The sequence below is a fragment of the Lactuca sativa genome, chromosome 9 (assembly GCF_002870075.4).
Source record: "Lactuca sativa cultivar Salinas chromosome 9, Lsat_Salinas_v11, whole genome shotgun sequence".
NCBI classification, from domain to species: domain Eukaryota; kingdom Viridiplantae; phylum Streptophyta; class Magnoliopsida; order Asterales; family Asteraceae; genus Lactuca; species Lactuca sativa.
In genome coordinates this window covers 184616778-184630958 of record NC_056631.2, presented here as the reverse complement: position 1 = coordinate 184630958, position 14181 = coordinate 184616778, and positions in this window count along the sequence as shown.

Genomic DNA, 14181 nt, shown 5'->3' with positions numbered 1-14181 from the left:
GCCCGGAAACACAGGCGTTACACAACAATTTTTTCACAAATGCCATTGTAAGGATACTTAAAATAAATAAAATCAAAAATTTCCTTTTATCTTAAAACATTTGCGGAAAAACTTATCCTTACAATTCATATGAAAAACCTTGTTGTCATCTATTCCTAAGCAATGTATCACAACTCCTAAGAAGTAGCTCAAGAATTCGATCTTCAAACTATGCGATAGAAATCCATCTATGCGATCAGATTCAACATATTTTTTCTTTAAGTTTCTTCACTTTTCTTTGATTCTTAAAACATCAACATGTGACCTAGTCATATCATGTATCAAGAATCTCAAAATAAAAACTTAGCAGAGTTAGATACTGGACTTTACCTGAAGTAGAGTCAAACTTATTGACTTTAACATCCATAGGTAAATTTGGCAGCTTCGCAACCAATGCCCCTTTCTTTGGAAATGGACCCTTGATAATGGGACTATCTCAGACTTAGCCTCTCTCTTTACCATTTGGTCAACCAAGTTGACTATAGCCAATCCCTTTCCACTGGGAAGAGAGAGCTTTACTGGATATCCAATGTCATCATTTTCAATGTCCATAAAGTTTTAGGAAGTTGATCTTAGCAAATACATAAGATCATTAAGGGTCTTGTTATAGTGTATTTCATAAGTGTCCCAAAGGAACTCACTATGTGACTAAGAAAGTGATTGAGCCACCAACTTTCTCAAGACTTTGACACCTAACTCTCCCAGCTTGTTAATATGTGACTACATCTCCAAGATGTGATCACACATAGACCTTTTCTTGCAAATAGGGATTGAGTGACCTATTTTTTTCAAGAACTTATGGGTTAGGGAGAATAATTGGAGGAGGTGAAAGAAGTATGATTTCCATGGGACATCATCTTCATTTAGGAAAACTTGTTTCAAGAGATTTGGGAAGATCATATATGTCTAAACCAGGCATCTTTTGGGAGATATTCAAGATAGTTTATTTAAAGTCCTTAATATAACACCCAATATGAAATATTAAGGCTAGGACCCAACACAATACTTTTATAACTTGGAAGAGGGATGCGGTAATCCAAGCTATAAAATATTTGAAGGTAGGTGAATGACGATTCACCAATTTCCACCATGAAAACGAAATAATTTAATTAGGTTTTACTTGGATTTGAAACTCCTAGATCTTTTGAGATTCATTGAACTTTTCAATGGCATGTTTCAATCTTGAGTATGCCCTTCAGGTTTTGTGACTGGGATGCCGAGGATCACAAAACAAGGTGTGAACAACCATACAAATATACTTGGTACCCTTAAGTGTTTACCCCTTAATCGATGTGCCGGTTAACCACACACGCTCCATTGATACTATGATAAACATTAAGTTACCCTTCGCCTACCTTGTTAAATACGAGTTAGTGTATCGGTTAACCACACACACTCCACTAACCGACTTAAACAAAGTGCAAAGTGTAATTTCATGGATTAGCACCTTATTCACATTTTCCTAAGTAACTAAGATTGGGTATTTATAAAACGTTTAGTTACTTAGTATTTATCATTAATACTTTTAATAAAGGGAGAATTTTAGTCCTTGTCTTACCTATTCGGCTAACGACCCTCCACCGGTCAAGGAAGCAGCGGGTGAGAGTGGACACCCATTAAACTGCCATTTTATAGGGAGTAACCTTATAACCCCCTTATAGATCGGCTTCGTGAATGAGGCCTACTAACAGTTAGACTGACTTGCTCTTATACATACATACATACATACATACATATATATATATATATATATATATATATATATATATATATATATATATATATATATATATATATATATATATGGGTTGAATTTTAACTTTAAAAATTCTAATGGCTAACTTGGAATTAAAGTATTCATAAGGGAAACTTCGCAAATTCCAAAACTTGAGGGCAAGTTTTGAAACTATTCAAAATTAATTAATTCCATAACTTATGTGTTTAAAGTAGCTTTAATCCAAAAACTCTTCAAGTTCCATAACTTGAGGACAAGTTATGGAATACTTTAAATTATTAAAGAATGTAACTTTTCTTTATTTTGTAACTTATGGAATTAATTAAGGTTACACATTTTATTACTTAATAAAGTGACTCTTGAACCTCCATAACTTGAGGACAAGACTCTTCATTTTTTGTAACCATTGCCAACATTTATGAGTTTTATGAAACTTAAATGTGACTTTTCATATAACTTGAGGACAAGTTACAAAAACACATTTTAGAATCAACTCTTAGATTAATTTGGATTGAAAACAACAATTTCACATAACTTTCTATTAATCTAAGCAACTCATAAGAACAAGATAATTCAAATCAAACTTTTTCATGTAATTAGTCTAAACCTTAAACTAATACAAAACATGAATCAATTGACAATATCTTTAAAATTCAATTTGCATGAACATTACCACATCAAAAACAAGTTTATAAGTCCAAAAACATCATAGGGTAATGTTCCTAGTCCAATTCCAGCCAATCATATATAGCATATAACCACATAATCACATACTACCTAGCATATATGGGTGTTGGCCTACCCCTTCGGTCTCTTTTGAATGGTTATGGGGTCTACATCACCCCTACCACTACCACTTAATAACATAGCATACAATCACATCAATCTCTACAGATAGTGGCATACCATACAATTAGCACAAAGACAATCATCTCTACTATAAACGACAACTAGTGGGCCAGCATTGGTGCCTTCGACCCACTCATACAGGGAAGGTAACTCACCTTACATTGTTGGAGTTCACTGTAAGAAATCCTTAGCTGTTTCCCTAGACACTCCTCGAACTATCAATTACAAAATATCACCCAATTAGCAACTAGGTCCCAAACCATGATACATAATCCATACATGGGATAAAAGGACCATTTCACCCATGGTCCAACAAGATTCATAACTAAAGCCCAAGCCCAAAATAAAATCTAGTCCAAAACTCGAAAATCCATATAAGCCCACTAATGGCCCAATTTTCCAAATCAGGCACAAACCCTTGCGTGGGCCTTACCCTTAATCCCAATAACTTATTCCCAATCCAAACATACATCCTTAGTTGGTACAACAAAATACATGCACTTACAAGCCCATAAGAACGACCGAACCCGAAATGGCCCACAAGGCCCATTAAGGCCCAAATCCATTATGGACCTAACGCAAGAAGGCCCAATGTCCAAAAAGGCCTGAAATACTGAATGGTCAACCCTATTCAACTCCTGGTCCAAGGTCCAAAGCCCAAAAGTCAAAAATCCAAGAAAGCCCAAGCTGGTCGAGTATGCCATGCATACTCATCTCGTATGCTAAGCATACATGCTGGGGCTAGTACATGTCGCATACCAGGTGGGTTTGCCCAACGTACTCTCCTGTACTCCAAACTTTTTCAATAAGCACTTAATCACTTTAGCCCTTGCTCCAGCTCTCCAGTCTGACTCCTAAAGGTGACTTTTAAAGTAAAGTTGGCAACTTTACTAATATGCATGGCTTAATGGGACCCTAGAGTTCAAAAGAGAATAATGGATGGTCTTATTTCATGATTGAGCTCAAAATCTCCACAAAGCATGCATATTTATGAGAGAGGGAACCTTAGAATGTCTAGATCTACTAGTTTGAGTCACTAAGATGACCCTAGCTCACCAAGACCAAGAAAAAAAGACTGAAATGCCCAAAAACCAACCCAAAGTGAAATGAAAGGTGAAGGTAGAGACTTTATACCTTGAAAGTTCTGAAATGGAGATGTTAGCACTAGATCTCCAAGCTCTTCTCTAGAGGTTGAGTCTTTCACCTCCTTCTCCTCTTGGACAAACCACTCACAGTCTTCTTTCCAAGCTCCAAGCATCATCAAAGGTAATCTGGGGTTTTATGGATGTAAGAAGGGGTGGTGGCTGACTTAAAATGACCTAAGGAGTGGTATAATGTCGCTTATATAGGGTAGGAACCCCGAAATTAGGATTTTGGTCTGAAGGGAGTACGCCTCACATACCCCTTAGTACGCCTGGCGTACTTAAGAACAATCTGCGACCATTCATCCTTATATGTTGGGTGTACCCATCTAAACACGCGCATGCATCCTTGCATGTGTGGGACTTATCTGCCAAGTATTTCCATTAGCGGCTAATTCTTCTAAAACCTTCCAAGTACAATAACTTCCTCATTATAGGTCCGTTTCCAATGAACCTTATATGCACGAAAAGGTTGCAAGAAGACCTACGCTCCTAAAAACACACACAAGCCTTAAAACCAACTAAACAAAACCCAAAACCCATAAAAGAATGAGATATCAGTTTAAAGTCTTACCCTTGGTTTTGGAAGAAACAATTGAATACATGGATCACTTAAACCATGGCAACTACATCCAAAATGGGCTAAATCCTTCCTTTCCCAAAGCCCTGAACCCAATGAAACTGAGGATTGGGTTGTAGCCCCAAGCATTATGGAAAATCTGAAATCGGGTGTTACATAAGAACACTACTGACTTAAGCATTAGATGGATGTTAGCCAAGCTAACGCCCAACCCAATCTAACGTTTGCAACATGTAGAAACTCAAGGATTTTAGCCACTACGAATAGAGACTAGTCATCTCTCCTCTGATTAGGGGAACTTAATCCCCTCTAAGGTTTATAGAGTTAATAACCTATTTCATCCATGTTCGGGTTTCCACACCCCGCTTGGACGCACGATATCTTACTATGGGATGTGAGTAAGGGGATCATTTCATGCTTTAGTGACTTGGAAACCCTCTTATTTCTGATCATGTGTTAAGATCCTAAGGTTTAAAGAGTTAATGACCTCTTTCTCATAAGTTTAGGTTTCTACACCTCACTTGGATGCACAATATCTAACTATGGGATGTGAATAAGGGGATCATATCACACTTCAGTGACTCGACAACCCTCTTATTTTTTAAAATATGTTAAGATCCTAAAGTAAAATTCTAAGGTTTATAACATTATCATATTATCCTATGTTGGGATCCTCCCTAGTAAACTTATAAGGTTTATTACATTATCATGTTATCTTACAAAATGAGATTTTCCCTACCTATTATTTGAAGTTGGGATTTTCCCCAGTTATAATCTAAGTGGGATCTTTCATAGTATAATATAATTTGGGATCTTCCCCATTATAATCTAAGTTGGGATCCTCCCCAGTATTTTCGCCAGTATTTCTTAAGTTGGGATCTTCCCCAATATTTCTTAATTTGGCATCATCCCCAATATTTCTTAAGTTGGGATTTTCCCTAGTAAAACTCTAAGTTGGAATCTTCCCTAGTAAATTACTACGTGGGATGTTTTCCATTATTACCTGAGTTGGACTTTTCCTAGTTAATTCTAAAGTTGGCATCATCTTCTAAAAACATATTCGAAAGAACTCTCTTCAAGATGTTAAAACTTATCCAAAGTAATTTTCATAGAAATGACTAGAAGATGAATTGGAGTTCAAGCTAACATCAGGTTCTATCTTTTCTTACACATAAGATTGTCATTTACAATTCTTTTTCTTTGAAAAAGTCCTACAACAACTTTCAAGATTTTTTAAATAAAATTTAAGGATCCCGGATATTACAAGATCCCAATTAGATGGTTATTTATTTCTGTTTATTAAGATCCAAATAGTTTGTATAGACTCTAAACTTTTTTATATCTAAATAATCCGAAAAGGTTTTGATAAATTCATTATCCTATTTCTACGACCAAAGAAACCACACAAGAAAAAAGAAAAAAACAAAGCATCAAATTTAAAAGAGGTTCTCCTCTAACCCATCAAAAGAAAATATTGTTGTAGATACCAAAAAATTAAAATTGTTTTAGAAATTAATCAAACATAATTCAAGGTTTGATCACCCCCAGCCAAGGTATCCTCTATCTCCTTCTTCTCTTCCTCCTATCTCTTTTTCTTCTATGTAGGATCTTGAATGGAATTAACATGCCTTCCAATCAATTTGGTCAGGACTTCACGGCAACCAACCACATTCCAAGATCCTGCGTTCACCAAATCCTTTGCCAACTTAATTTTCATCTCCAACATGGCTTCGGTGGCATTGCTCTTAACCTCAACAATCACTTCCTTGATCTCTAAGTCATGCTCCAGGAGGATATCTTCTCCTTCTTAGCCAAGGCATGACCACTAGACATGGCTCAATTAACTTCCAAGAGGGAGAAGCGGGTACCAGAATGTGTCGCCTTCGATCCTAAAAATTGTGAAGAACTCTCATTAATTCAAGATCCCCGAAATGAAAAAATTAAAATGAAGGATCCTTACTAGTAGACATCAGATCAATGGTGGAAGAACCTTCTTGGAAGCTAGAATGGTCAAAATTGCAAGATCTTTCAGCCTTAGGAAAAGCGAGAAAGCTTTCAATCTTCTCCTTAGCATCTTCATCAGCTATTACAACTTCCTCAAACCTGAAAGTTGCGTCAAACAAAATAAGGAAGTGTGAATTCAGGGATCCTTATCATAGTTAAATAAAATCATACCCTTTTAACCCATTTTATTGGCGGGAGATCGTCGTTGAATAGATTTGTGTTTCACAAAGAAAAACCGTTCTGTCTAAGAACCATATTTTTGTTTTGAAAATTAAATGTGATTTGGTTGTTTCGACTTTAAGCCGGAAATGAGAAGATCCAAAAGTTTAAAGGTCATAAACACTAGCCAATTCAGCTAACACCATGTCAATGTTTTTCGACTGATTCATTTGATTGATCCAAAAAAGGATCCTCCAGATCATACGCATAGTTTGAAAATAATAACTTTTTGTAACTTGGAAGAACTCATAGATGTTGCCAGAAAAAGGGTATGTCAAGCCCAAGGAGAAAGGATATCCAAGAAAACAAACCCATGTAGGAAAGACGAAGCCATGTTTTGCCTTAGCATCAAAAGGCATGAAAATGACATTGACAAGAAAAGCTTTGATCGATTTCAAGGACTCATTGTTGTTACCATCAAAAGAGCCAGTCCCCTCGTAAGACAGGATCTTTTGATCGATGAAGCTGTCACACCCCGAAAACCAAAGGCGGAAACGTTCCCGGGGTTGACTCCATGTTGTGTATCAAATCCAATGTACATAGTAATCACAGTAAACAACCATTACATTACATATATGTGAAAGTTTACATTTGGTTCAAAAGTAAATTGTACAAAGTTATACATATATCATATGAACAAAAGAGACGAGTCTTCGGAGCACTCCGTCTTCACCAAAAGATATCGCCGAGTACCTGTCTAACTTGGACCTGAGAATACAAGCAGTTTAAAAATCAGCATAAAGCTGGTGAGTTCATAAGCGGTTTTGTTTTGTGAAAACGTTTCGGTTTCCTTTAGATTTCTGAAAAGATTTGATATCCAAGAAAATCCCATATTTTCTTATGTAAAGTAGTTAAGTTATCTTTCGTTACAGTTCTGTTACAAGATATAAGTTAAACCCAGGAAAATCCCATATTTTCCTAAATGCAAGATTGATTGAATAACACATAGTATAGTTTAATAACAAAACTATAATTTAGACGAACTATAAATAGAAAGTATTTTGAAAACCTTGGGACTACATCCCGAACCAGTTATAAGATAATTCGATAAAGACCATGGGATCACTATCCCGAAAGTAGATATAAGATAGCTTGATAAACCATGGGATCACTATCCCGAAACTAGATATATAGTAGTTTGATAAAATCATGGGATTATCATCCCGTATAAGATTGAGTTTTAAAACCATGGGATTTCCATCCCGAATGAGATATAGACACAAGATCATGGGATTATCATCCCGAACGAAATATAGACATAAAACCATGGGATTACCATCCCGAACGAGATATAGATACAAAACCATGGGGTTACCATCCCGAACAAGATATAGATTCTAAACAAACCCTAGCTGTGAATAAGTTTATATTAATACGTATTGTGAGTCGGGTAACCATACTGATACGACAACGAGACCTCCTTGACGTTAGTCAGACGTCGAATGATATCCAGAATTTGTCACCCCAGGCGTGCCCGCCTAACTGTAGCTAGCAGTTAAGGTGTGGGATTGTCAGTCCCGAATAGATCTATTCACAAACTCTTCGCTCTCCCTCCAGGAGACTCTGGTTACACTTCCGGAGAGGATTTACTTGGTCATCCATAAAGGGTAGTGACTATCTCACAAGCTAGTATTAACTATTCACAGGGTTCCAATACGATACCAAACATACAAAGATTTCAAAACATGATACAATGAAAATAGATATATACAATGAAACTATCTGACAAAACATTCGAATGATACGGAGATAAACTGAATCAGACATAGTTTATCTAATAACTTAATACAGATATCAGTAAGTGATATAAAGAGAGACATAGAACCCCAAATTATTCCCATAATAATTTTATTAGTTTGATTATTTTCTTAACTAAAATCCATTTAGTTGTAATTGATAAATCATTCCTTATGTTCAACATAATACATAAGGAGTAAAAGAGTTATAAATTTGCCAGATATTATTTGAAACACATAAATATTATGATTTGAAAACAGTTATGGTTTGCTTGTATTCCCCCCCTGAAAACAGTTAAAAACAGTGAAAAGGCGTAGGGGTATGAACTCACCGGACGAGAAATATGACGATTTGGATGCTAAGAGTTGATCCGAGGCTTGTAAATACATGAGGTTCCTAATTATAATGTAAATATACACATTTGTATCTAATTAGGACTTAGTTTATTTATATGTTAGGGACACTTGCTTCAAGTCGCGAAAACACTCCGATACGAGTGTTTGGAGGGACCCGGGTGGCGTTTAAGGACGTGAAATGACACTTGGGACTTGGGACTTGAGTTTACTCCCCATGAGTAAACTAATATAAGAGTTTTGGTCTAAAAACACCCACTCCCCATGAGTTTACGGCCGTAAACTCATGGTGGGTGTGGTTTATGGTGCTAAATGACTTCTAACACTTAAGGAATAATTTCCAGACTTGGTTTAAGGACTTGGAATGGATTTAAATCACCCAAAATGATTAACTTATGGGAGTTTACGGCATAGCATAGGTTCCTGGCCGTAAACTCCTTAATCCTCATGAAAATGGTGTCAAATGATGCTAGAACAAATCACATGTGATTAATAGAATTATTTCAAGGCCTAACATGAGTTTTATGGGACATTTGAGGGGTTTTATGGAGTTTACGGCCTATGAGACCCCCCTCATGGCCGTAAACTCTATTATATGATGCTACAATGTGTTTCAAGGTCTAAAACTTGCATGAAAGGACTTCTAAAATTCATCTAAAGGCTGTAAGGGTGTATAGTTTGCATTCTAACACCAAAAATTTTGGAGTTTACGGCCCAAGAACAAGCCTTGGCCGTAAACTCTTAGAAATCCCACAAATGATGTGTTTAAGGCCCTTAAGGTATTTTTGGTTGGTCCCTTGATTTATTCCAAGGCTTTTGGTGGTGTTGGATGGCTTTCTAACACCTTAGAATTGGATTTATGTCAAGTTTTGGGGAGTTTACGGCCCAAGCATATGCCTTGGCCATAAACTCATCTAAATCCCCCAAAAATCATGTTTCAAGTGTCCAAATGCTAATACCAAGGTCCTATAATTCATATCTAAGCCATAGAAGTGATTTGGAAGGGTATAAGGGCATGAAAAAAACCCCATTAACATGAGTTTACGGCCTAAGCTTATGCCTTGGCCGTAAACTCGTTCAAATGGCTCAAAATCAAAGTTTTAAATGTTCTAAGTCCATATCTTGAAGTCCCTTAGCCATATCTAAAGTCCAAATGAGTTTAGGAAGGAGTTTAAGGGCTAAAAACCCTTCAAAATGGTGTTTACGGCCTAGGCAGCCTCCTGGGCCGTAAACTCATATATATTGTCCAATTTCATGATTAAGTGTCTAATTTGGAAGCTAAACATGCTATAGATTAAGGCTAGGAAGTTACCTTAAGGATTTGAAGCCTTAAATTTGAGTTTTGGACACTTAATCTTTGGATTTAGGAGAGAGGTTAGAGAGAGAGTAGAGAGAGAAGGAAAAAGCTTCAAATAAGTGTTTAAACATGTTTATATAGTTCTTAGAACTTGTACACGGTGGAATTCTACCCGATACTGGCCTTAAACGAGGCTTTAGGTCGTACCCGATTGAGTTTCCGTCACCCGACGAGGATATTTTAAAAACTTATGAAATAAATGTTTTGGGCTAATTTCATGAGTTCCTAAATGATTTGGACCCTCATTGTATGATAATAAATATAAAATTTTAGTTAACTAAGCCCAAAAACGATATCGGAACATTTCGATCTCCGACGAGTTATACTGGTAGAATGGATTTTCGGCGATGAACAACTTCGGGTTGTTACATTATCCCCCCGTTAGAGGGAATTTCGTCCCGAAATTCAAAGAATAAGATACTGATCATGGATTAGAATGAGATACGAATGGATTTGTTGCTTCGGATCTTCACTTTCTCAAGTGGAATCAGGTCTCTACTGGGCGTTCTAACGAATTCTCATTATCGGGACATGTTTTGGTTTCGCTTCTTGACTCTCTCTTAATCTACAAAATCAATCTGCTTTCTCGTGGAAGTTCCAACCCTGAACGACTTCGGTTTCTTCAAGGAATCACTAAGGTTTCGTTGGACAAACGTTTCTAAGGATTCGAGACGTGATGGTCTAGATAGATATTACCAAGCTCTAAGGGCATCCGAAACCTGAAGGTTGCTGAATCGATCTTTACGAAGATATCGAAAGGTTTGATGTGAGACTAAACTGGATGTTCGAAAGAAACTCCCGGGAATCCTTCGGGATAGAAACTTAGAGGGAATAGTTGCCAACTTCCCGTTTCTCAATAATCACAGAAATGAGGGATGCGTGGTAATTCAGGTTGGGAAAACTTTTGAGTTCTAAAGCATAGAATGATACGGAAGTTTGATGCCGAAGATTACGAGAACAGGGTCGAGGAAAAATCTAGACGAGCGACTCTTTCGAAAGTAAGGATAACAATATGAATGAGACTCGGTCATTTCTGGTTAAACATAGCATCAAAGTATTTTCATAGAAAGTTTTCCCCCTTTATAACTCGAATGGAACAGGATAGTCCTCCGGACCGAGGATTTAATCTATAGGTACGAAGCTAATGTTCTCTATCTCGCTAGTTAGTCGTCTCGACGGTATACATTTCGATTACATGCGAAGGATTGAGTTTAGAAATTGCTCGAATAGATAGATAACAGGTTTCCCTTTTGCACCCAAAATCGAAAAGAGTTGCAAGTATAAGAATTATCAGAGAGAGATATACCTGCGGCAGCAGAGGGATTTGTGGTTGTAACTGTCTTGGGGCAATTCCTTTTGAAGTGCCCAGCTTCACCACAATTGTAGCAGGCCGGACTGATTCCCGCTCCGGATGATTGGTTCGTTGGTTTGGCTGGTTTTCTGCAGGTTCGCGCAAGATGGCCCTTATTGCCACAGTTGTCGCAGATCCTTTCGCGACATGGTCCAGGAATGCGGTGGTGGTAGTTGCACTTACCACACCAAGGAAGGGTACCAGTGTATCCACTGGCGGGAGTTTGGGCTGTGGAACCAACAGCTGAAACAGCAACAGAGGCAGTAGCAGCATGGACTGCTACCGTTTGCTGTTTCTTAGAAGACCCTTGCGTACTCTGGGCCTTTCGCTTGTTCCAGGATTTCCTTTTACTTCCGCCTCCACTAGTGACTGGCTCGGGGGTAGTAGCTTCCTCATCAGAGTTGTCTTCGTGATCTATTAGGATTTTCGCAAGGCACTTAGCACTGTCATATGTGTCTGGCTTCGCAGCCAAGACATTCCCCTTTGTTGGCTGGGTCAACCCCCAGATGAACCTCTCTATCTTTTTACTCTCCGGGGTAACCATTCCCGGACAAAGTAGGGCCAGATCGTCGAATCTTGAGGTATAAGCAGCTATGTCAGAACCCCTCATCTTAAGGTTCCAAAGTTCGTGTTCTAGCTTCTGAAGTTCGCCCCGAGGGCAATACTCTGCGAGAAGAAGCTCCTTCATAGCTTCCCAACCCATAGCATTGGCTACAGGTAAAGTTAAGGATTTGACTCGGCCATTCCACCAAGTCAGGGCTTTGTCTAGGAAGGTACAGGCAGCAAACTTGACTCTATCAGACTCCGAACAGCCGCATATTTCAAAGATTGATTCGATTCTTTCGAACCATCGGGTTAAGGCAATGACACCCCCTGTGCCATCGAAGAATGTCGGTTTCGCGTTCATGAAGTCTTTATAGGAACCCCCTTTTTGGTGTCCCTGACTATCTTCTGGGTTTTGGGGTTGGGGACCACCTCCTGAATTACCAGAGTTCATTTGCGACATGGCTGCTACCATTGCAGCAGTCAGAACTGTCTGAAGTGATGCAAGATCAAGTTGAAGAGGAGGCGGTGGCGGAGGAGGATTGTTGTTGTTCGTTGAGCTGGGTCTCTTTCTTGGAGGCATCTTGATCTAAAAAGATCAGGAAAGAGAGGATTATAAGTCCTCTGAATTGAATCAAGAGATATGGGACAGGAGATATCTCATCAAGGCAAATATAGCATCACACTAAGCGATAAAGCAGAAAGAAGTTATCAAGATAGAACATTTTATCGCTGGAGGAATAATCAAGGAATAACACGTATACGAGAATTTCTACAAAGGACCGGCTCGAGAAATACTCCCATAGTATTTCATGGTTCGCTGCAGCATCGATTTGTTGTTTGGGATATTGGGTAAGTTTTAGGTATGCCGCATGCCACAGTCACTCCCAAGCACATGCTGGCCGTGTCTCGAATGAATATAGTTGGCCAGGCTATATTGACCCTAGACACGACTACATAACTGCCCAGGTTTAACCGCAACGTACAACACCCATTTACTTATGTTTTGTTCTACTTATAGTTACGGATTTTGACGGCTCAGCATACTTAAATACTTTTGAAAATAATTCTATATTGTGGGATACTTTTAGTTCAGAGCACTTAGGCCCCTTAATGTTTATAGTTTTATACCATGTAAGGTTTGGTATACTCTGTTCGCTATAAACAAGGGCTCTGATACCAATCTGTCACACCCCGAAAACCAAAGGCGGAAACGTTCCCGGGGTTGACTCCATGTTGTGTATCAAATCCAATGTACATAGTAATCACAGTAAACAACCATTACATTACATATATGTGAAAGTTTACATTTGGTTCAAAAGTAAATTGTACAAAGTTATACATATATCATATGAACAAAAGAGACGAGTCTTCGGAGCACTCCGTCTTCACCAAAAGATATCGCCGAGTACCTGTCTAACTTGGACCTGAGAATACAAGCAGTTTGAAAATCAGCATAAAGCTGGTGAGTTCATAAGCGGTTTTGTTTTGTGAAAACGTTTCGGTTTCCTTTAGATTTCTGAAAAGATTTGATATCCAAGAAAATCCCATATTTTCTTATGTAAAGTAGTTAAGTTATCTTTCGTTACAGTTCTGTTACAAGATATAAGTTAAACCCAGGAAAATCCCATATTTTCCTAAATGCAAGATTGATTGAATAACACATAGTATAGTTTAATAACAAAACTATAATTTAGACGAACTATAAATAGAAAGTATTTTGAAAACCTTGGGACTACATCCCGAACCAGTTATAAGATAATTCGATAAAGACCATGGGATCACTATCCCGAAAGTAGATATAAGATAGCTTGATAAACCATGGGATCACTATCCCGAAACTAGATATATAGTAGTTTGATAAAATCATGGGATTATCATCCCGTATAAGATTGAGTTTTAAAACCATGGGATTTCCATCCCGAATGAGATATAGACACAAGATCATGGGATTATCATCCCGAACGAAATATAGACATAAAACCATGGGATTACCATCCCGAACGAGATATAGATACAAAACCATGGGGTTACCATCCCGAACAAGATATAGATTCTAAACAAACCCTAGCTGTGAATAAGTTTATATTAATACGTATTGTGAGTCGGGTAACCATACTGATACGACAACGAGACCTCCTTGACGTTAGTCAGACGTCGAATGATATCCAGAATTTGTCACCCCAGGCGTGCCCGCCTAACTGTAGCTAGCAGTTAAGGTGTGGGATTGTCAGTCCCGAATAGATCTATTCACAAACTCTTCGCTCTCCCT